This window comes from Cervus canadensis, chromosome 16 (assembly GCF_019320065.1).
Source record: "Cervus canadensis isolate Bull #8, Minnesota chromosome 16, ASM1932006v1, whole genome shotgun sequence".
Taxonomy (NCBI): Eukaryota; Metazoa; Chordata; class Mammalia; order Artiodactyla; family Cervidae; genus Cervus; species Cervus canadensis.
Genome location: NC_057401.1, coordinates 44,121,578 through 44,145,716, shown reverse-complemented (window position 1 = coordinate 44,145,716; position 24,139 = coordinate 44,121,578). Strand labels below are relative to the sequence as shown.

General features: G+C 35.3%; 1 protein-coding gene across 1 annotated transcript in view; it reads right to left on the bottom strand.

Annotated features, from left to right (window-relative positions):
* Positions 1-21,908, bottom strand: part of CDH9 (cadherin 9) — a 137,663-nt gene extending 115,755 nt beyond the window's left edge. The window contains exon 1 of the mRNA XM_043488759.1: positions 21,680-21,908. The gene's annotated coding sequence lies outside the window, so the exon portion shown is untranslated. The remainder of the gene's footprint in view (positions 1-21,679) is intronic.
* Positions 21,909-24,139: the final 2,231 nt, after the last annotated feature.

Here is a 24,139-nt window from a genome sequence, read left to right as displayed (position 1 = left end):
CAAGGGGATCTTCCTGACGTAGGAATCAAACTGGGGTCTGCTGCATTGCAGGTGGATTCTTTACCAGCTGAGCTATCAGGGAAGTCCATATATAAAAATATATAAATAGTGTTAAATAATTTTATAACTACAGAAACATGCATATAAGTTCAATCAAATGAGTAGATTACACTATTTCGGTTATCTGAACAAAAAACAAGATAATTTCTTTAGAAAGCTATGTATTTCTACATACATAGCTTATACAATAAACTACGTATCACTTATTGTATACAATAAGCTATATATAAATACAAATACAATAGTTGTGAATGTGCTTGAAAAATACAATAGTTGTGAATGTGCTTGAAGAAACAGAATGTTTGGTGCTGTAAACATGATAAATTAATACATTTCTGAATATTTGTGACAATAATAAAATTCAAACTCATATTTTTAAAGCAAATAAAGTCTGATATCAACGTGGGAAACTTAGGCAATATGGAGAATATCAATTGAACACAAGCTATTGCTCTAATACTAGAGTGAGCATCAACACAGAGGGATTCACATCTCAGGAAAGGCCTTCAAAAGGACCATGTATAAGCACATAGTGACCAGGTCTTTGGGTACTTTCAAACTGTTTTATTTCCATTGTTCTGTTTTTTATTTCCCCACAAGATGGAAGCTTGTTAGCGAAATAATAGAATGTTAAATATTAATATAACTGTTTTCACAAATTTAATTGACTTCAGAACTGAAAAAGCCCTTTCTGTTCTGATGGAGATAGAAGTCTTCTTATCTCCATCAATCATTTTCAAAATGAAGACATTTCAAAGTGGTAAATGAATACAGAGCCCCTATCTCCAGTCTTTTTAGCCCCATCTCTTTTTCTTTTTACTAAACTAGATTGCAATGTAATTCCATCACATAAAATTTTAGAAATAGTCAACCCCACTTTCATTCTTGCAGACAGCAGAGACAATTGGCATAAGGCTATTGTTCCTTCTCTATATGCAGAGTTGATTAGTTTTATCCTACTCTTTCTGTAGGATTTATAGAGAAAGTCAGGCCCAACTACAGTGGTCAAATAAATGGCAGTCATTATTTATGTCTGGCTATTCATCCTTACTAATATGCCATATTTTACATGTAAAGGGTATGAATCAAAACTGATTTTTGAAAAATATAATGATTTACATTGATCAGTCATCCTCAATCACATAACTTATCCTTGGAGACCTAGATTCTTTCCTTAGTTTTCTTGTCTAGGATCAGTTTAAGCAAGTTTTTCAGGGTCTTGGTATCCTTACCTAAATGTCTGTTAGATTCCTTCTTACTGTTATAGTCCCTGGTTACATTGAATCAATCTTTTCTTTTTTTTTTTTTTTTCAATCTTTTCTTAATTTAAAATCTTCCTTCCAAGAGAAATATCACATTTTATAGCATAAACTTTTTTCTATTTAAAAATAGCATTAAAAATCTTTATGACAACTTGGCCCTATTTTTACTAATAATGAAAACTGGACAAGTGTTTTTCTAAGATCAATGTATTTTTCACGCATTTTCAAACATATTTTTCATCTTCTGATAATTGGAAGTTTTTTTAGTGCTCTGTGTATTTTCAAAGTGTGATTGCTTACATAATCTTAAACATTTCTTCAATGTTTCCAATATGTTCTCATTGTTACTCCTACTCTCTGCTTTCATGATTGATGGTATGGTATTTTTAAAAGTCAGTGAAGATTTCTTTTGAAAAAATATGTTGCCTAATCAAGTAAAACCCTAGCACAGGGCAAAAACATCTTTTCAGTCAATTATTTGGAGGTACAATTATATTTCATTTTCTGCCTTATTTTAAAAGTTTAGGGCTTGCCTCTACCTCCTCCCCCCGACACCGTCCACGGTGAGGCGTGCAGATCAGGAAGCAGTTCCATTCCTTCCGCCTGCCACCCTGCAAACCTCCGGGACTGGAATGAGCGCTTGCCACCAGCAGTCTAGACCCGTTTAGGAGCCGGTTGTCGGGGGAAACGGGCTCAATGACCTTCAAAGATGTGGCTGTGAACTTCACCCAAGAGGAGTGGGCCCTGCTGGACACCGCACAGAGGCAGCTCTACAGAGATGTGATCCTGGAGACCTGTGGTCACCTGGCCTGTTTTGGGCGACTGGACATCAAACCAAAGACTCGACCCCTCGGCAGAACAACCTTGCTAAAAGGACGTTTCAGGAAGTGAACAGAGCACATCTGGCGAGCAGCGGTTCCCGACTCTCCGATCTCAGAGAATACTGGATGTCCCATAGAATAGAGATGCCAGGCAAGCAAGGAGGGTGAACATTGCAACAAGTTGCAGCTGCCCACGAGAAAGATGCCTTTCCCATTGGATTCTGGGAATATCCAGAAATGAGGGCCATCTCTAACCCTGGCCAGAAGATCGTGCCATCACAGGGAGATTCCACAAGAAAACATAACCCAAGATGTAACCCAGACATCTTGAAACAAATTCTCCTCTTACACAGTAATCAAAAAATCTTTACAAACAACGAAGATGACCGAGTCAAGTGGCAGGAAATGTCATGGATTCCACATGCGAGAACTCAGACAGAGCTGAAATCAAAGGCACGGATGGATCATCAGAACGACCTGCTTCAATGCAGGCTGAAATGTACATGGGCATGAGCATTCACAAATACTGTCCACGTGGGAAAGCCTTAGGGGAAGACATCTCCCTTAGGACAGGAGGGATGCCCCTGAAAAAGAAACCTTGTCATTCTCATCAGTGTGAAAACACCTTCCTAAATAACTCTCCCTGCCGGGCAGACGCAACCCTACAAAGCAGAGACAAATAATGAGAATAATCAAAATGGGAAGACATTTGTCCCTGTTCCGAGTTCTGATTGGCACAGGAGAACTTCGATGGGAGGGAAAACTATAAGTGCAGGGACTGTAGGAAGGCCTTCGTGTATCAATCGTCCCTTAAGAAACACATGGAAATTCACACAGGAGAGAAGCCCTACACATGTGAGAATTGTGGGAAAACCTTCACATTTATCTTACACCTTAATAAACATATGAGAAATCATAACCTGAAGACCTCTGAATGTCCGGAATGTGGGAAAAGCTTCAACAAGTCCTCAAAGCTTAAGGAACATATTAGGATTCACATTGGAGAGAAACCCTATAAATGTAAGGAATGTGGGACAAGCTACACTAATTCTTCAAGTCTTAAAACCCACCTGAAGAGGGTCTGCGGATGAAAGGAATGGGGAGAAGCCTTCATTCATTTTCTCAAAGTACTGAGTGCAGAAGGAGGACGTGGTGGAAGGGAGCTCAGTGAATGAACAAAGATGGAAACGTCTTCTCTGAACTCTCAGATCTTACAGAAATGTGAGATTTCACACTTTTATTTTTTTAGGGGGAATATGGGGAAGCCCTCAGTGTCTCAAATGTACAGTTCCTGTAAAGACACACTGCAGGACTTCCCTGGCAGTCCAGTGGGTAAGACACCACCCTCCCACTGCGGAGGTTTGATCCCTGGTGGGGCAGCTAAGATCCCACATGCCATGTAGCAGGGCCAAAAGAGTAAAAAATAAAACTCACACTGCCGAGGCATCATATGGGATTAAGGAATGTGGGCACACCTTACATACTCATCCCTCACTTTACACATGTGACCAAACCCTGGAGAGAGACCCTCTCATCAGTAATAGATTTGAGAAAGCCTTTATTTCCCTCTCTTCACACGCAGGGCACAAATGAGTCTTAAGCTCAGTCGTGTCTGACTCTGCGACCCCCATTGACTGTAGCCCGCCAGGCTCCTCTGTCCACGGAATTATCCAGGCAAGAGTACTGGAATAGGTTGTCATTTCCTTCTCGAGGGGATCTTCCCAACCCGGGGATCCGACCTGCGTCTCCTGCGTTGTGGGCAGATTCTTTGCCCGGTGGGCCACCAGGAAAGCCCCTAATAGTAGGAGAGAAACAGGGTAGATGTTCTGTTCTGATCACTAGCATTATCCATGTCTCTTCCTTCCATTGGAACCAAAATTCTGTATTTGCCACCATTTCTAATAAAATCCCACAAGAATGCTGACTACCCCACTGCGGATCCTTTCAGCTCTGCCACATGAGTTTTGAGCTGTAGGAGCTTCATAACATTTCACCGATGCATCACTGCACCCGTGTGAATTACTGTTTGAGCTACGTTTAATTTAAACTCAGGTTTGCTGTGCTTCGTGATGCCATTTCTGTCCATTGATTTGACTGCATTATGGTCAGAGTATGTCATCTTTGTGGTACTGATAGGAGATACTTGTCTTGACTTTCATTTTGGTCTCATGATGGGACCAGTTCTGTCATTGCTTGACCACATTCTTCTCATCTTCTTTACTGAAGGGACATAGATTTGTTTTTCCAGAGTTAGCACAGTTGGACTTTTTTTTGGTGGGGGGAGCGGGGGAGCGCCACATAGCATGTTAGGTTTTAGTTCCCTGACCAGGAGTCGAACCCACGCCCCCTTCAGTGGAGGCATGAGTCTTGACCATGGGACCACCAGGGAAGTCTCTCTGGAGTGTTTTTAAATGCATTTCTCGGGACTTTCCTGGTGGTCCCGTGGTTGGGACCGCGCTTCCGCTGCAAGGTTCCTCGTCAGGGAACTAAGATCGCACATGCCATGCAGCAAAAAAAAAAAAAAAAAAAAGAAAAGAAAAGAAATGCCTTTCTCAGATTTTCTCATATCTGATGGTGAATGGAGCTTATTGCCAGTAAGGAGGGAGGTGGTTTGGATTCCTGGAGGGCTGTTGGAAAGGACAGAATGTTCTTTACTCTCTCTCAACCAAGTCCCCTGTTCTTTCCTTTGTTTCGCTCTGGAAATGGGATGATATTCCCTGAGTTAGCTCATGCAACTTGAGGATCATTGAAATGAAGGTCATGGTCGCAGTAACACGACCCTCAAATATAAATACACAATTTCTCACTCTTGTATTTGAATGGCATATTTGGGGATTTTCATGGCTGCAGTAGATTTCATGTCTAAATTTATTCCATAAAGCAAAGCCCTAATTTGGTTAAGAAGCATTTCAGGGGAGTTTTGTTGTTTGTTTGGTTGTTTTTAAGTAGAAGCTATTATTTACTTTTATTTCATTTTTGGCCTTGCCACACATGTTGCGGGATCTTGGTTCCCCAATCAGGGATTGAACTCCTGGCCCGGAACATCCCCGGCGATTCAGCTGGAGGACTCTGCGCTTCCAATTCAAGGGGCATGGGTTCCATCCCTGGCCTGGTTGGGGGGCTCAGATCCCACATGCTGTAGCCAAAAAACCCTCCAGGCCCCCTGCAGTGGAAGTGCAGAGTCTTAACCACTGGACTGCTGGGCAATTCTGGGGGAGGTTTTATAACTCAGAGTTAGAATGATAAAGTAAGTATGTGGCCAATTTTTTGTAATTCCTCGTGTGATTCAAGATGCTGTGCATTTCTTCAGTATTGGGTGGGCTAGTCAGTATTTGAATGGTCAAGCTTCTTAAGAGTGTTTTAGACTGTCTTACTAATGACATTTTTACTCACTGAGCAAGTTCATAATAAAATATCTGGGGCTTCCCCGGTGGTTCAGTGGTTGAGAGTTGGCCTGCAAATGCAGGAGATGTAGGTTCAATCCCTGATCCTGGAGGATCCCACATGCCATGGAATGACTGAGCCCGTGCACCCCAACTACTGAGCTTGTGTTCTAGAGCCCAGGAGCTGCAACTACGGAAACCCCAGTGCCCTGGGGTCCACGCTGCACAACAAGAAAAGTCACTTCAGTGAGAAGCCCATGTGCCACAAGTAGGGAAAAGCCCTCACAGCAACAAAGACCCACCACAGCCAAAAATTTAAAAAAAAAATTTTCAAAAATTAAAATAAAATAATGCTACTCTAAACATAGATTCTCAAAGTCTTGCAGTTTTGTCCATTCTTGTTTAATGTATTTGGAAATGTGTTATGAAATACATGAGAAGTTGGGCATTTTCTTTATTAAAGGTGAGTTTTCTTTCTAAAAAAAAAATAAATAAAAGTCTAGACAGGAAAAGTCCTGAAACATGTACAGGATTTTATAACTACATTTTTCCAAATACAAGGGTAAAATTCTCTAAAAACAGTATTAGAAACTGACGGTTTGAGTATTTTGTGAATATAACAAGAATAGTTAGCAAAATTAATATTTATTAAATGGCTACTATATAAGCACTTTTGAGGCAGGAGGTAGATGGCGACCCAGGGTGAAACACTGGGAGATTTGTCCCCTGTGGAACAATACACCAAGATAAGAATAGCAGGAAAATTGAGGGAGGAGCCTGGGTCCTGCCCAGATAGAAGATAAGAGACCACATATTTCTCATTCTGAGTCCGAAGATCTTCCTGACTACACAGGAGCAGAAAGGCTCCTTGGGGTTGAAAAGGGGAGTGATGTCAATTGATGACACTACCCATAGACCTCTTTGGTAGAATCCATCTTGACTAGGTGATATGTACACACACATGGGAGGATCCTGAGATATACCAAATATGGACTCTGAACCAAGAAAGTCAGAATTATTGGTCAGAAAATGTGGAAGAAATACCCCCATAAAAGTAATTCAGGCCACCACAAGGGAAGACTCAGCAACTCTCTCTGAACCCATTTGTGTGTCTGCCCACCCATATGTATATCCACATGTACTGGACTTTTTTTCCTTGTAATAAATACTTGACTTTTTTCACTGCTTTCTATCTTTGTGGGAATTCTTTTCTGCAAAGCTGAAAGGCCAAGACCCTTATGGGGTCCAGTGACTAGGATTTGGTGCTCTCACTGCTGAGACCTGACCTCAGTCCCTGGATGGGAACCCAAGCCCTGCTTCGAGCCACTGCAAGCCAAGGCCACCAGAGATCACTTTGATGTATGTATTACCACAATCCCTCTTGCAATAATTTTAATGATTCAATTGTCCACATTTTCACCTGAGGAAATTTAATTTTAGGAAGATAAAATAAGTTTCCTGAGACCACACTGGAGGCAAGAGATAAAGCTGGTGTTTCTGGCTTAAGAATCTAAGCTTTTAACCATTGCAGTTAGCACTTAAGTAAATAGGATTTGTTCCCTACTCTGTAGCTCAAAAGAATGGCAGCCAGATTTGCACTGGGAAAAGGAGAAGGAGGAATATAGGAAATATAAAGTTAGCAACAAATCAAAAGTTATAAATAACACACCTTCCAATATGGTATATGAATCAGTTTCATAATTAAGCAATGTAGAACTTATGGAATGAATTATTTAGCAAAGCACAATTCACCCAAAATACTTAGGCCATTGTGTTTCTTTACTGAAAACATCCAATAACTTTTTATGATATAATCTTAAAACTCTAAACTGGGTATGTTTTCATTTTTGTTTTATAACTGCAAATGAGATTTTAGCCAAAATCAACACAATTGTGAAAGATAAGCATATTTTCTACATGTCATTTGGATTAAGAATCTTGTCATTATAATTGTATATTTTGCACAAATGGTGTAGTCTTATACATGTACATTGAGTACTGTGCTGACAGGTGCTTTTAAAGAAGGGTGTCCAACCAGTCCTTGATGAGGTCAAAGGTCAATCTCTCCACAAATACATTGTATATCAGGGATCCAAGAGAATATGACTAGGATCAACTATACCAGACCACCTTACCTGCCCCCTGAGAAACCTATATGCAGGTCAGGAAGCAACAGTTGGTACCAGACACGGAACAATGGACTAGTTCAAAATTGACAAAGCAGTACGTCAAGGCTGTATATTGTCACCCTGCTTATTTAACTTCTATGTAGAGTACACTATGTGAAATGCCAGACTGGATGAAGCACAAGCTGGAATCACTATTGCTGGGAGAAATATCAACCTCAGAAATGCAGATGACACCACCCTTATGGCAGAAAGTGAAGAGGAAGTGAAGAGCTTCTTGATGAAGGTAAAAGAGGAGAGTGAAAAAGATAGCTTAAAACTCAACATTCAAAGATCATGGCATCTGGTCCCATAACTACAAGGCAAATAGATGGGGAAAAAGTGGAAACAGTGACAGATTTTATTTTCTTGGGCTTCAAATCACTGCAGATGGTGACTATAGTCATGAAATTAAAAAATGCTTGCTTCTTGGAAGAAAAGCTATGGCATACATAGACAGCGTACTAAAAAGTAGAGACATCACTTTTCCAACAAAGGTCTAGACATCTAGTGAAAGTTATGATTTTTCAAGTAGTCATGTACAGATATGAGAGTTGGACCGTAAAGAAGGCTGAGCACCAAAGAATTGTAGCTTTGAACTTTGGTGCTGGAGAAGACTTCAGACTCCCTTGGACAGCAAGATCAAACCAGTCAATCCTAAAGGAAATCAACCTTGAACATTCATTAAAAGGACTGATGCTGAAGCTCCAATATTTGGCCAGTTGATGTGAAGAGCTGACTCACTGGAAAAGACCCTAATGCTGGGAAACATTGAGTGCAGGAGGAGAAGGAGATGACAGAGGATGAGATAATTGGATGGCATCACCGACTCAATGGCCGTGAGTTTGAGCAAACTTCAGGAGATGGTGAAGGACAGGGAAGCCTAGTGTGCAGCAATCCATGGGGTCAAAATACTGAGCACCAACTAAAAGATTGTCTAGGGTCCTGGAACAAGAAATACGAGAGTAATACAATTATCTCTGAAATTTTAACCACAGATCATCAAAAAAGAGGAAATGAGTAACAAAAGAGAAACTGTAAATATGCCAGAATATAAAGGTAAGCACGACATAATAAACTGATGAAAGTGGAACGTGTAGGACAGCAGATCCTCAGAAGTGGAGAAAAAATCCAGTCACATAATTAGACTCTTTCTTTTGGAAACTCTAGAGAAGTATGAAAATTATGTTAAAAATAATCACACAGATAGCAATGAATCAACATTTGGAGATATTCAAGGCAATTCTAGAACATACCCTGCTGCCCTTAGTGCCTTCAAGAAGAACAGAATTTCCCTCAACATTTAGGAAAAAAGAGGATCAAACCTATTATGGAGTTCATTTTTCCCCTTTGGAGAATTGTAAGACTAACTGTCCCTTATTATAGATAAAGAAATATACAGAGATATGTACAGATATAAATGTGCTCATTATAATAAGATACTCTTTCCTGCCTTAGATTCAGTCGATCTTCAACTTATAACCAGGAGAAAAAAGAGAAATAAACATTTTGGGCACTAAGAGTTAATATTTATATATTCTATAGTAGCCTGAAATGCCTACCATTATATAAATAGTAACATTTAATAAAAGTCTAGCTTTGTATACATACAAAGATGACTATTATATCAGAACCATTTGTTTCATGAAGCAAGAAAAATGTGAGAATGTACATTGTTACCAATAGGTGAAAAATGGGAAATGCCCAGTTCATATCTTTATTATGAAGTTTATAAGCATATAAGTATACATAATATAACAATCTAATTTTTATAAATTAAAGCATTTATAATCAGAATATTATAAAAAATAGCAAAATTTATCAACATACCAGAACTTTAGAACTTGCCATTCTTTCTGCCTAAAATGACATTTTTTTATATTACCATCCAGAACCATTTTAAATATCACCTCAAAGAAAAGCTCCTAACTACACTGATAAGTTCCACCCCTTCCCCCTCAGTACCTCTCTATTCCACTGCCTATTTCCTTCGCATTCATCAGTACCATGTTTATCTAATTTATTATTTATATTACTCCCCAAGAAAGTACAATCTGATGACTGGAAACACTTTGTATCATGTTTACTGCAATAACCTTAGCACTCAGAAAAGTGCTATCTGCATAGTAAATATTTAATAAATATAACTAATAGTTTCTATATTTTATGAATATTAACTCCATTTTACATGGATTACAAATAAACCATCAAATCAGTAACGTTAATCACAAAGATAGCTTACAAGTTAATTTTAGTGAATATCACAAGCTTGCAATCATTATTACCATTTTTAACTATATTTTTCAAATCATAGTAAAATTCTTATACAAGTAAACCATCTTTATAAACTCTATGCACTTTAAGGTCAAGAATGTCATTCACTTTATTGTTATTAATGTAATTCAAAGAATAAAAGGTAGAAGACCATAAAAACGATAGAAAAGGAAAATTAAATACCTGGCTAAAATATGTGATGATATGAGTTACTATGAAATGTTATTACCAATGATTTAAAAGACTTTCATAACTCATTCACATCGTCAAGGTCCATGTGTAATGTACTCATCCTAACTTGAAGCAATAAACTTTATAGTATTCAATCTATGACTGTACATATCCTATCTTACTTTAAATATGGTATAAATTTATACCACATAATTTTTCAAAATGTAAAATATTGTCATTGTATGCTATGTCAACTTAAGAAATCACATGATAAACATGCATATTTATATTGATAATGTTGTATGTGACTTTCAGATTTACCTTATCTAGTTCCAAAAACAATGAAAGTAGTCATCAAATTAAGCTAGGTCACTCTTATGCTTCTCTACATGGAAAGTTTCAATACACTTTACCTAGATATAATGAACCTGAGCAATAACATTCTTAATAATAATAACAGTGGTTGTTATAGTATCAGTAGTGTCTCTTCATAATATACTATAATGTAGGTATTGCTAATATCTTTACCCAGGAAGTTCCAAGAGCCCTGACTCATTAAAAATCTTTCTCATCCTCATACATGAAGTGTATAGTAAAACTACTCTTATATGTATGATTCCAGGACTTTGCTTGCCCATATGACCATAAAATATTACCTATCTAAACTTCCTGCTCATTGCATTTTACAATATATGAGAAAATTTGTACCCAGAAAAGAAGATAACTTACCAACAAGACAGAACCTGTAAATGGAGCTGGGAAGAGATTGTATATTTACTTATACTATCAGTCAAGTGCATTTTTGCTATTGTTTTGATAAACTTGTATGTTAACTACAAGTATTTTAACTTATAAACTGTTAAGCAGTCCACATCTTTGAGGTCAATATAAAAACTCCATAAATATCATGAAAGCTTTGGTCTTTCTTCCATGGAACTCACACCAAATCATAAATATTTTTATAAGGTTTCCAGGATAGTTTTGATCATTTGAAATGTATACTTTGGGCCCTTTAAGGCTGTGAACATACTTTTAAGATTCATAATATAGCAGAAAAATTTAAAATATATAGACCAATTGCTGAAGACTCAGATCCAAGGCTGAGAAGTACTGATGTATTTCTAGATATGATGAAGGGTGGGTTAGAGGTAAGGGAGAAAGGGTTACTGAGATATATTCTTAATTTACAAGATTATAGTTTGTGGAATATATCATTAATTAAACATACTAGAGAACAGACCAAGATTGGGATTGACATATATACACACTAATATGCATAATGTAGATAGCTAATGAGAACCTAGTGTGAAGCACAGGGAACTCTTCTTAATGCCCTGAAAAGAAAGTGAAAAAAGAAAAGAAAGTGAAAGTGAAAGTCACTCAGTTATGTCCAACTCTTTGTGACCCCCATGGACTATACAGTCCTTGCAATTCTCCAGGACAGAATACTGGAATGGCTAGCCTTTCCCTTCTCCAGGGATATTCCCAATCCAGGGATACTTAATGCCCTATGATGACTTAAATAGAAAGGAAATCCAAAAAAAGAAGCGTATATGTAAAAAAAAATTATTAAACATACTGTTGGGTAGGTGAGCAAGTAAAATTTCTTATCTTATTGGAGAAAAGAGATATGAAAGTTTTCATAAGAAGACTGGTTGAAGGACAAGACAGTAAAAGATCAATGCAAGATATGAGTAGTATTTTATCTCTTAAGATTTGGTATTTTGCCTTGTAACACAGAATTACAAATCATAAAGACATTTTTTTCTATGTATGTCTTTTGAAAGCAGTGAAGAAGAATAGAAAAATGGTATTAGCTTAACTTGGAAAGTAGCTTGTAAGTTATAGTCCAACTTATTGTATGCTCCCTATTTCATATTAGGATTATTGATTTCAATTTTGGGATAATATCAAACAAGAGTTCAATTTGCACAGGGCAACTGGAATGGTATAGCAGTCTATAAAATGTTACTTATTTTAAAACTGAAGTAACAAGGTCTGTTCACACTGAAAGGAAAGTATAGGCTGGACAATGTTTTTTTAATGCTTTTCTTTTAATACTATTACATAATGGTGAAATAAAAATTAATACCAAGGAAAACTAAGAAAAAATAAAGAGAGACAGTAAAGATAAATGTTGCCACTTATGGCAAGAGGAGATTCTCTAACAACTGAAGTTGTTTGGAAATAAAAGTGATTTTCATGCGATGGTCTTCCCAGCACATGTCCCACAATAGCATAGAGCCTTAGAAGTGAAGCAGATCTTCAGTGATGAACAAATTCAAAGCTAAGAAAATGAAATAATCAGCCAATGGATAAATTAATTTCTACAACTAATCAGATCTTGTTCTCTTGATAGTGAGCTTAAAAGAACATAAAGGATGCATATAGGATTCTGAACAGACTTCTCAATAAACCTGCACATATTTAGAACAACACATTCTGCTATTGATGTTATGAGAAGCACTGCTTCTACCAGTGTCAGCGAACTGTAAGATGGGCTGTCATTTCCACTAAATGAAAATGGGACACAATCAGCTTCTTAATGTGAACAGTTCATAAGTATCAGTTTTGGGATTCTTGAGCAGTCAGCATGAAAATACTTTTGCTAATCTGTCTCCTCACACAGACACCTTATGTATATTAACTATATAAAAAACAGCCTTACCAGTTTCAAGTCCTGATTTTTCTTAATGGTTCTCCAAAATCTTCATGCAGCTGAATGCAAGTCAGGGCTACATTGCCGGACCTGTAGTCAAACCCACTAGTCAGTAGTACCATTTCTCTTTGTTCCACTTATCTCGTCTTAATGAATTGTGACCTCGGTAATATTCAGCTCCCCAAAACGCCCATCCCCTGAAGAAGGAACTGGCAACCCACTCCAGTATTCTTGCCTGGAAAATCCCATGGACAAACGAGCCTGGCGGGTTATAGTCCCTGGGATCACAAGAGTCAGACATGACTTAGCGACTAAACCACCACCGTAAGGCCCATTTCCAGTTAATTAGAAGGTAAAGTTGGGAGAAGTGGAATGGAGCAGAAGTGTTTCCATCAATAAAATTGCCCGTTGAATATACTGACCAATTTTTATTACCGTCACATCTAAGGATCTCCTCGAGTTAGACTACTTTTCTGTTACAGTTCACTGAATCATCTTCCTGAAAAGCAAGCCAAATTAAGAATGAAAAAGCACTTGTAGTTAAATATATTCTGTCTTGGAATTAGAGAAGGTGTAGGGGTAGGAGAAACTGAAGGTGTAGGGGTAGGTGGAAGGAGCAAAGCAGTAAACAGGAAACAGAAATAGCAGAAAACTAAAACTTCAGTGAAGGTAAGAAAGCTAAAGTAGTTAAAAGCAGCAAGAGAAATAAATTATCACAGGTCATTGCATCAGAAAAAAAAAAATCTGCCTTCTATGAATCAGTACAGATTTACATTCAATTTGGTAGAAATCATTGGGAAACAGACAACTCAAATGAAATCTATTTTAGCCACCAAACAATTCAGAATTCAAACAGAAGTGAAAGGTTAAAAGAAGATGGATGTGGATCATTTTTTTGCCTCAGAGATAATAGTCATAGTTAAAGGAGAGATATATTTAACATTTTCAGCACAATACATGTCACCAAGCATATTAGAAAATTAATGCATTATATATAGTTAAATACTTATATACTTGCTCAGTGGCTAAGTCATGTCTAACTCTTTGTGACCCCCCCATGGAAGGCAGCATGCCAGCTTTCCCTGTCTTTCAGTATCTCCCGGAGTCCTCTCAAACTTATGTCGATGGAGTCAGTGACGCCATCCAACCATCTCATCCTCTGTCACCCCTTCATTTGATGTATCTTATCAGTGAATTTATTACTGAGAACATTTTAATCACATGTTAAAGACAAAAAGTTCTTTACATAATCTTAACATACGCTTACTTTCCTATATATTAAATAGGTTAAAAAGCTACTTTTAGTGGGAATTCCCTGGTGGTCCAGTATTATTGCCTGGGGAAACCCATGGACAAAAGAGCCTGGCAGGCTACAGTCCATGGGGTCACAAAGAGTTGGACATGACTGAGCGACTGAGAATGTATCCACCGGTGACCAGTGGTTTCACTGTGTGCTTTCATTGCCAAGGGCAAGCCGTGTGGCATGACCAAGAAAAAAAAAATCTACTTTTAGTAAAATGATTACTTAATACTTAAAATTTTTCTCATCTTGGGGATAAAGATTAATTTCATATGGGTTCCATTGACATAAGTCAAAATACTGGATGAAAAGTAATAAAAACATTAAATGATTACATTTAGAAAAATGATATAGAGCTGTAATTTTAATAAAATGTGTATCACTGATAGTTTATAAAACATCTTATTTATAGAATGTCATTGCATTGTAAGACTATATATAGAATTCTATAGTTACTTGTTTTCTAAAATCTGTTGTCAAATCCATATTTTATATGAAAATATTAGTTATAAATATGTAAAGATATGTTTGTCAAAACCCACCATCTAAATTAAATTTTCATTCTGGGGTAGAATTTACTCAACATTCTTTCCATTTGGGTTGTTTACCTACATTTTCTTAGAGTTTTAGACGAGTGCAACTTAATGTGTGTGTTAGTCGCTCACTCGTGCCCAACTCTGCAATCCCATGGACTGCAGCCCATCAGGCTTCTCTATCCATGGGATTTTCTAGGCAAGGATACTGGAGTGGTTTGCCATTTCCTTCTCCAGGGGATCTTCCCTACCCAGGGATCGAACCCGGGTCTCCTGCACTGCAGACAGACTCTTTACCAACTGAGCTACCAGGGAAACCTGCAATTTAATAATATGGTCTTTGAAGTATAATGCGAGACATACACAACTGACATATTTATCCTGAAGTAAAATTTTATTCCTCCCTGAAAATGCTTAAAGCTCAATTTCAATGTAAAACTTCAATAAACACAGTTTAGTCTTGAGTGAAATGGAGAGGAATCTTTATGCCTGTGTTTAAATAAAGAGTTACAATGACTCCAAAGATAATCCTTCATTTGTCAGCAGCAAACCACAAGAAGGTTTGGGGAGACATCAGACCCTCATGATAGCATCATTATTATTGTGTATCTCTGCTACTGAGTCTGCCATTGAATCTCACTACTTTTTTAGTCTCCATTCTGTCATTTGGTCTCCATAAGTTTCAGTATTCATCTTTGGGCATTTTTAATTATAAACTCAAGTAGTTTCCTGATACATATTTAGTTTAAAAAACTCTGTTAGAACAATTGCCCACTTAGTTTTCTGAAATCAATTTTCTAAATTTCCAAAATTGAAACCTTCTTATTTGAATAAAACAATCTTCCATATTTACCTACTGAAAGCAAAATTTAACATAGGTCTCAAGTCCAAAGTAGTGAGCTTGAGACACATGATACACACACACACACACGTGTATATATATGTATATATACACACACACACACAATATATAGACATTTAAATATATAGATATAGATAGCATTGATTTAAAAAATCCTCATTTTAAAGAGCTAAAATAACTATAATATTAAAAATTTTAAGCTTATTATTGTTATTAACTATTTGTATTTCAATAGAACTCCTTATTCCAAACTGACTAAAGTTAATTTTAACTATAAAAAAATTATTTCTTCCTGATATGATAACATTCTTCATTGTTAATGACTGTATCAGGAAACTTAATTCTAAGCTAAATTCATATGTGTTATTATAATCATATTAATTATTTAGTCTTTGGAAGAGTTAAGTATTAGCAGAAATACAAACCTGAATCTTATCTAATACTCTTGTAATCAAAAAAGCATAACTGAATTGATAATATATATAAAATGTCACATCATCTAGATAAACTGACAAGATTTAGGGGAGAATGAAAAGTATTGCTTTTATTCTAGTAGTTAAACCTATTTCAACCCTGCTCATTACATGCATAGTTAATTTGTAGTATGCTAAGTTATAAAATTAACCTGGAAGGACTGGAAGTAATACACATATTTATCCTTCACCGATTTATTAAATTATTGTATATAAGTTATATGACATAAAGCAATGGTATTTAATCTCAGTATCATATTTTTATTATAAAGAAAATTTGGATAAGCAAATAGTTAATTTACTCAATAATATAAGAAATATAAAATGGCTATTGACACCCTCAACTATGGAAAATGACAAAATAAATCATTTAAAATTTCATCATATATGATGTGCTATTTCTATATTTTAAATAAATAATAAAGATCTTATTTTCCAATAAAAATAATCTGTTTTAACCAATTTGGCTTTAGATAGCATTAAAATTCCTACTTTATTTTCTACCCACCATACGATTGGGTAAACAGATTATAATTTTATGAAGTCTTCAAGAATTGTGCACGTTAAATGGAAGGTGATTATTTCTAGTTATGGTTTTAAAAAATGCAAGGGCAACTCTCCCTATCTAAAAAAGTCAGCCATAATACATGAACTTTGTGTTTAAACTTTTCCAATGTTAAAACATAGTTTTAACTCCTATTTCATCATTTGTTCATAATATCCATGATTGCCAATAAAATAGATTTTTACTGTTTAATATTACACCATTCTACTAATTTAAAGGCTATAATAATTTGTACATTGAAACAATTGATCATGTTATTCCTTTCTATTTTTTCCATTATTTATTTTTGGGTACACACAAACACATACACACAGATCTACCTATAGATACAGATACAGAAATACATACAGATGGAGATGCATAGATAAATATATAAAGATATAGATAGATAACCCTCGAAGAGGGCATGGCAACCCACTCCAGTATTCCTGCATAGAGAGTCCTCATGGACGAAGGGGCCTGGCAGGTTATAGTCCATGGGGTACCAGAAAGTCAGACATGACTGAGCGACCAAACACAGTACACAGCATAGATAGATATTACTTTGTAATTTGACCTGTAAATGTTCACCAGTGTTTCATCTGTGGCTTAATTACCATTACAGTGAAAAGAGATTTGAATTGTGGCATGTTTATAACACATAGGTGTTAATATTTTGAAAAAATATCTCAAGCAATTATATTAAATCAGTTCAATAACCTGTTTTGCTAGAAAAAAATAGATGATAAAGAAATTATTTGTCTGAAGGAAAACACCCTTTGAAAACTTGTAGTATTGAGGGCCTAGTTCATAAAAGCACTATATTTCACATGATATCTCTTATCACAGGAAGAGAATTACTGGTGTTTATTTTCTTAGATTACACATTGCTATGCATTGCTGTCATTCTTATTACACTTCCTTTCTGTAAATATTGTTTCTTGTTTTTTATGAATTTCCTAAGATCTTGTTTCAGTAAATATGAGGAAAATATGAATATTCATTGGATACTCTATTAATAATACATAAAGTGTAGTGATTTTGACATATTCCAATATAAATTCTATCAGGTGTATCTACTTCTTACACATTCATCTTTAAACTCAAGAATCAAATAACAACTACTAGTCACTGCTATCTCCATTCTTTCCAAAATGTTAATCTCAGACAGTGATATAAGGAGTAGGTTTTTTAATTAATGCTTACAAAACAATCATATGCTCTGGTGTTTCATTGATTAATCAGAAAGACCAATAATTATCTTGCTCATGAATAGAAATATAGAATATGAGTACAACCATTCCTCCTGCAATTGATTTATAATTTAGCAAAGTGATTGAATAGGGAAAAAAAGGAAAACCTTGAATGTCACTTTAAGAAAATATTCAGTTCTTCTCCCTTCTCCTTGTCTCCACCTTTTCTCTTAAAAATAAATTGTTGTTCAGTCCTTAAGTTGTGTCCAACTCTTTGTGACCCCATGGACTGTAGCATAAAGACTATGTATTATACACACACACACACACCACGGCAACAATAACCTCATGAGATTTCCATTTGCTCTTCATAAGTAGTGAAATCCATTATTATGACTTTTATGCTTTGGGAGGTGTCTTGATAGTGTTAATATAAAATGTCTTGGTTAGGCTCCAGAGATCCTTCTTTTACTCAGGCACTTTGCATTCTTAATGTGGCTACAAGACCATCTCTCAGCAGTGCTAAATTTAGGGATAAGTACATTAACATATTAGGACTGCTATGAAAATGTATAAGAGTGCTATAAAGATACTCTCCTCACTGTGCATTCCTTTCCTTATTTTATTGATGAGGATAATGGTAGTTCCAGGCAGAGGAATTTGAAGTGACTCATAAGAAAAAAAAAAATAAACTTTTTCAGGATGTTTAAAACAATCTAGTATTTTCAGCTAGTCACTGTGTGTGTGTGTGCGTGTGTGTGTGTGTGTGTGTATCCCTGATATGATTCTCATGCTCAACTTTCACATAATGTTCCCACGTAATGATATATTTTCACAAAGTGTTGACAATTTTCATAAATAATTTGACATCCTTGGTTATATAATCTGATTTTCCTAAACCTTAGTTTTCCTGTGCAACATCAGAGTTGGAGGTGGTTAAAACCGCTTTTCTAAAGTTCTAGGATTTTATGTTAACACCTAAATAAGAGGATAAGATGTCATAGACATTAAGAGGTTTGAGGTGGGTATATTTTAAGACACAGCTCATTTTGAAAACAGATATGCAAGCTACAAAGGAAATGATTTCTTTACCTTAAGAAATGTCTTATTCTACAGTAAAAATAATTTATTCATAAATTTGCATTAGGTAAAAACAAAGCTAAGACCAATACCCTTTGGTACCATTTAGAATGTTTTCTTCTTTCTTAAGAAAACATAAGGAGATAAATTAGCAAGTAAAATGCCTAAGAACCTTCCTAGAGCTTCTATAATAGAATAGAATAATATATTATAATATATTTTGTATGAATATACATTATAAGATACTTATATATGTGTCCTTGAAGTCAGAGGTGCAAATATTTAAAATATCACATTGGACATTTTTAAAGTATCATACTCTGTTTTTTAAAAACATTAGATTTATTTATACTTTATATTTAAAATAAAGAGTATAACAAACTAATGATCTAGTTTATTGAAGCATTTGTATTAACACTAAACAATTATCCATCTAGTCTGTTCACTTTCATAGAGAACAAGTTACAGCCAATGTTTATTCATGACACATATGCATGTTTTTTAATTAACACAGCTTAATTTATATTTTCTTGCATACAATATATTGCCATATTACTCACATATTTTATGTTATGTAATTTTAAGCATTGTCCAAAGCATTCTGATTAACTGTCCCTCCAGATTGTGCAAAGATTGTAGGGAATGCATGTCTGCCTTAGATCACTACTGATGTCTATAAAGAGGTAACTCAGCAGAATAAAAATCTCAGATGAAGTTTTTTTTTTTTTTTTTTGCATTTGGGGCATGTACCGAAGAAGGGACTTTAAACTGACTAAACTTTGTGTGTATGAGGGTCACAGTAAAATAACAAATACCCAATGAAATCTTTTTACACAAGGTGACATTCAGAAGAGCTTCTCATCTAACATGTAATTCATCAAGTAGAGCAACATAACATTTAAAGACATAATTTCAAAGCTAACTTTGATACCATAATCTTTTATACATAGGCTGTGGTACAAGACATTTTTATTCCAATTATACAACAAATACAATATTGGTGGTATAATTATGTGAACCATATCAAAATTGTTCTTAAACTCTAAATAGTATAAGGGGAAAATCATTTTTCTATCCTAGAAAGTAATATGATCTTAAATGATTTGCTTTTTCAGTCCTAACAAACCTTTCTGACTTAAAGTTAGTGAATTCTTTCTAAATTGATACTACTAATCTGCTTCCTCTGAAGCATTTTTCTATTCATTATTTCCAGAATTAGATTTGCTCATATCATGAGCTTTATCTTACACTTTCTCATGTTTCAAAACAAATACAGAGATGACAGCATTTCAACACCTCAGCATATATCTATTAAGTGAATACAATTATTTTGTTCACTTCATTTTAGAAAACTTCAGTTGAATCCATAATATGTTTGACGACAAGACCACACATACATGCTGCTCGTGTTGAGTCCCATTTCTCTGCTGCTATGTGCTGGAATAGCATGTTATTTCATTTTCTTTATTTTTCAAAAAATATCTACTGTTCAATCCTGTATTAACAAGTTTTGTAGTTACACAAATGATGTCTACCCTTGACATAGCACTGATTAGGTAATGAAGCAGTGTCTCAGTCTGAAAATAAGATCCATCCTCTACTGAATGCTAGAGGTTTTTAAATTGTACTTTTTTTGCCAAGTTAAGAACACTGAATGATCAAGTTCATTCTTAGTTAATGGCTGAAGATGGGCAACATTCTATTTCCATAGACAAGTAGAGAGCCACATGAAGATTTCCTCCTGTCATGCAAAAGTTACCACCTTAGGCAGTTACAAAAATCACTCATTTTTTATGCTACAGATTTCAAAGACCTTGTTAAAAAATCTTGATTATTAATCTCTTAGATATACAACACAATATTATATTACAAGTCTCCCAGAAAAGACTTCCAAAAGTTGATAATACAAATAAATGTGAACTTTACTACAGGTGATCACTGTTCCTTTGTGCACTTTTATCATTTAAAATAGATTCTGAGAACATACACTGTTAACAGTATCTAAATGTACTATAGAATATTGATAACCTTTTAGTTAAAATTCATCATGGCTTTTTAGAGATTAGCGTGCTTGAAAATATAATTGATGTGAAGGGCTATATTGAGCATGCAAGGTAAAAAAAAAAAAAGCTCCATTAAGTCACTGCATTTTCCATATCACTTCAAATAAAACACACCAATTTTGCCTTTGAAACTCCCTCCTGTGGTTTTCATCCAGTCTTTATTACATTAAGATACATTTGCCCATAATAATGGAGAACAATTATAGCCAACAGATGTACCCATTCAGAATGTTGACCTGAGTGAGAACCACAAATATGTGAAGAAACCTCCTTCACCAGGTAAAGTGATTACTATTATCCTGGCATCCTATGTTTATCTATATATGTGGTATTTTTATTATTTCTATGCCATTTCAATATTAAAAATAAATCACTTTTTAAGACATGATCAAGATGGTTTTATTTTTGACAGTTCTGACTCAAATTATGTAAGCAAAAGTTATGAGAAAAACAGGAGTCTATTTCAAATTAATCTAATAATAGTACACACAAACAAAATTAATATGTTTCAAAGCCACCCAAATCAACATGATGTGAAGTTTAGTTTTATTTTTTTAATAAAGCTCCATATGCAAATTTGAGCACTATAAAAAGAGCCTTGGTGGTATCAGTTTTGTAAAAGTAAAATAAGAAGCAAACATCGCAAGTTTTTTCCCTGAGTATTTTAATATCTTATCCAAATACTAAAAAATGGACTCTTACCTGCTTTCAAATGTTGAGAGAGAATGAAAGAGCAAAATATAGCAACTTGGAGAAAAGCACTATTTGTATGACTACATTACAAGAAAGCAAAAATTAAATAGCTTAGAATGTCAAGCAAAGTAAATGACATTTACCTTGTTCCGCAATGAAATTGAGTTTAGCCCTGCTCAGCGCTGACGATCCCGGCGTTGCTTCTCTCTCATTCCTTCTCTTCTCTTTTTATAGTATCTTCTCAGCTGAATCTTCCTGAGTCTCAATGTGCCTTCCTGTTACAGCGAGCATCACTTTTAACTCAGACAGGCAGGAAGCTGAAGCCGAAGGAACTCTCTATCTGATTGGTTTCCATTCAGCGTTTCTGATTAATAAGAGACGTCCCTCACATAGGAAGATATTGCCGCTGATGGCGCTGCAGGGCTCCAGGTTTGGGCTGGGGACTAAAGACTCTTTAGGCACGGCGATTTGCAGACGAATGAAGTGGGAGGGCTCAAAGAGGGCTTTGTCAAAGACTCCCGTTAGAGAAAACAACCCAGTGTTTTCCGTCTCCGTTAATCAGCTCTGCTTAATATGTTTGCAGTGGGGAGAGAAAGGTCACAGCATGTCTGTAACCTGTAAATCATCTGCAGCAAATATATATCACATGGACAGTGTGGATACTCATAAGGAATTTTGTGTATGGTCCCCGCAGAATTCATGACTACCTGTTTCAATTTCAAAGTTTAAGAAAAGGAAGAGAAAGAATCTAAATTCTATTTATCAGTGATCATGAATTTTTATCTGTGTCTCCGAGTTTATAGACTAAACTAATCTTTCATTAACAATAATTTTAAGACATCTAATACCTTAACCTGATTTTTTCAGTAAAGAGAATGATTTTAAACATGATCTCAGATTTCTATAACATTTTGCTTATTAGTTGATAATGCAATTGATGTATTTTCTACCTTTCTTGGAAATGTCCACATATAATTGTGACCATAGCAACATCATAAAAACTAAATATTCCACCTGTTAGATTTGCTGCTATATATTGTACAACTATTAGAGAGGGTAAACTGTAACAGAATCAAATCTTGTTTCAGAAGAGAAGTTTCTTTAGTACTTCTGGAAATGGTACAATAAGAGAAATATTGATTTGTAGATAAATCCTTCTGAAAAGAAGTTCTAGTAATAGTTGTATGAAATGCATAGTGGGAATATGGCTCACTTTATAACGGCTCGTTAAATCACAGTAAGTAAATAGCATAAGTGCCAAAAATATCAATATTCTATTTGATGCTTCAAAGGAACACTGACAATAGAAAATAAAAATAAAATTGCCACTTCTTCCCCCCCAGTGGTGAAGCTTATCCATGAAGTGCAGATAATAGAGCTGCCTATCTGAGGTATTGTTATTTATGTGCATTATAGAAATTCCTTTCTTAAAAGGGAAAACAAATACTTAGAAAATACAGTTCCAGTTGTCCCAAAATAAAATGTGACATAGCTAATGCATGATAATTTAATTAGTAGTACACAATTTTTAAATATTTGTGAATTTAAAGTGTAGGAAATGGATACCCTCCAGCCCCCAACCAAGAGATGGTTAGATAGCATCACCTACTCAGTGGACATGAATTTGAGCAAACTCGCCTGGAGATAGTGGAGGACAGAGGCGCCTGGAGTGTTACAGTCCATGGGGTTGCAAGGAGTCTGATGTCCTAGCGACAGATGGACAACAACAAAAAGTGATTTAGCTTATCTACAAATGAAGGAAGTGAAAGAAGAAATAGAGCATATTGTCCAAGACTGGATAGATCCAAGTGGTTAAGAACAGCTTAGTGAATTTTTCACAGAGGCTAAGAGAGTTTTCTCGAGGCAAAGACACTTAATATAAAATTCACATTCTCCTTTATATTCATTTTTTCCAGGTCTCCTTGTTCCTTTAAATAAACATATTATAGAAGTCTCTCTGTTAATGCTGATAAAGTAATGCTTGTAAAGTGGGAAAAAGGAACCAAACAAAATATTTTATCATAGTTTAAGGTGAATGTTCACAAATAAAAGCTTTAAATCCCTAAAGTCACATGCATTTCATTTCCCACTGAAACCCAACTGTAGGGAAAGGCTGTTTTGTGTGAAATTCAAAATCCAACAAAACATTCTGTTGCCTGATTTGAAGTTATTTTTACTACTTCTAGAGGTGGGAGATTGGAACTTGCCAACTAAAAAAATGGTTACTATCTTACTGTCTCAGAAATCCTCTACCTTTCTATCCTTTGTCACAGTGATTTGGAGCATTTGAAAACAGGAGGCCTAAACCTTGGGATTACTGAAAATTACTTTATATTATGTGTATAGCTATCTTTAAGTTTTCAAATATAAGTAGCATTCTGCATCATACAAAACAGCTTTTGATACTTAGTATAGGGTTTATAAATATTTAGCAAAAAGGTTTGCACAAAACTATTAATCATCATCATTATTAACAGTAGTAGGAGTATATTTCATTTCTAGTAAATATAAAATGTTATTTGAATTATTCTTTTCAATATTACTTTAGCTCGAATTAATTTTTCTTAATTATTTGAAACTTTAAAAGTACTACTTTATTGCAA